The sequence below is a fragment of the Myotis lucifugus genome, unplaced genomic scaffold, assembly GCF_000147115.1.
Source record: "Myotis lucifugus unplaced genomic scaffold, Myoluc2.0 scaffold_157, whole genome shotgun sequence".
Lineage (NCBI taxonomy): Eukaryota > Metazoa > Chordata > Mammalia > Chiroptera > Vespertilionidae > Myotis > Myotis lucifugus.
In genome coordinates, this window is record NW_005871205.1 from 1570447 (window position 1) to 1572362 (window position 1916).

Here is a 1916-nt window from a genome sequence, read left to right on the forward strand (position 1 = left end):
CTTCTTCCTCCTGCCCAAAGCACCTGAACTCTAGGTCTCTGCCAGAATTTTGATCTTCTTATTTAATGGTTTGTTTGCCCCCTATAGGCTCTGAACAACTTTAAACAAAGCACTCTATGAGCCCTGTTTCTCCCTCTGGCACCACATATCCCACTCCTCCTTTCCAATCCAAGTTTATCTACTCATTTAACAGACATATTGGATAGCTTCACTAGACACCAGAGGAGGCACAGACCCTACCTTCAGTGAGCTCAGAATCTTCACCTCTGTCTCCATTCCAGCCACCTACACATGGCAGCCACCCGGCCTCTCTATCACATTAGCCCAGACAAAGGCTGTCAACAATTTCCCAATAGCCAAACCCAGTGGCCTTCTTTTCATCTTATCTCACTTGACCCTGTTAACCAATGAATCTCCTTCTTCTGCATGCTCTAGTCCAGTGATGGCGAACCTTTTGAGCTCGGCTTGTCAGCATTTTGTAAAACCCTAACTTAACTCTGGTGCCGTGTCACATATAGAAATTTTTTGATATTTGCAACCATAGTAAAACAAAGACTTATATTTTTTATACTTATTTTATATATTTAAATGCCATTTAACAAAGAAAAATCAACCAAAAAAATGAGTTCGCATGTCACCTCTGACATGCGTGTCACAGGTTCGCCATCACTGTCTTAGACCAATATGTCCCACATGAACCTACCATCTTCTTCCTAAACTCCATGAACCACCCCCTCTTGTATCTTCCATTTCAGAGAGCAATAGACACCACAGCTAGAAATCTAGGAGTCACCCTTTCCCTCACTTCTATACCAACTTGATGACCAAGTCTTGTCATGCCTATCTGCTCCCACATCTACCTCTGTCTTGGTTCACACCCTCATTATCTCTCACCAAGACAACTGCAGTAGCCTCCTGCCCGGCTTCCCCACCTCCTGTCTCACTACCCTCATCCAGTCCTCACAATGCAGCCAAAGTGAGTTTTCTAGGTGCCAACTGGTCTGCCATGTTCCTCTTCTTTAATAGCATTCTACTGCCTTCAAGATGATGTCCTTATCATGTCCCCACCCCAGGACCAGGGCCCTGGTTCCTTTCTCAACCATCAGCTCCTCACCCTCATCCATCCCCTTCTCCATTCCTTCTCTCCTGCCTCCCACTACCCAGAAATACCTGCTCATTTTGGAAAGAACAATGCTATCAAAGTAGAATTGGTCATACATGTCTTATTCCCCTTTACCCTGCAAGAGTACCTCATGCATATATGGCAACTTGAGAACAAGAGCCGTATTTCATCTGTTTCTGCGTCTATAGGTCCTGGGACATAGAAAGTACTCAGGAAGCCCTAGCTGGGTAGCTCAGTTGATTAGAGCATTGTCCTGATAAGCCAAAATTGCGGGTTCAATCCCTGGTCAGGGCACATACAAGAGTCAACCAATGAATGCATAAATAAGTGGAACAACAAATCAATGTTTTTCCTATCAATATTTATCTCTTGCTCCCTCCCTCTTTCTCTAAAATAAAATCAATAAGCGTATTCTTGAGGATTTAGAGAAAAAGAAAATACTCAGTAAATATTGGTTGATTGAAAAAAATACATGAGCCCAGCTGGTGTGGCTCAGTGGGTGAGCATGAACCTATCAACCAAAAGGTTATTCCCTTCAGAGCACATGTATGGGCTGAGAACTCAATGCCCAGTAGGCGGTGTGCAGGAGGCAGCTATTCAATTATTCTCTCTCATCATTAATGTTTCTATCTCTCCCTCTCCCTTCCTCTGAAATAAAAATTTTAAAAAATTTTTAATTACTATTGTATTCAATGTTTTTTTTTTTAAAGGTCTATATGCAGGTTCCACTAACTTCTTCTGAGCCAGTGGTTCTCAACCTTGGCTACAGGATTAGAATCACCTGGGAATCTTT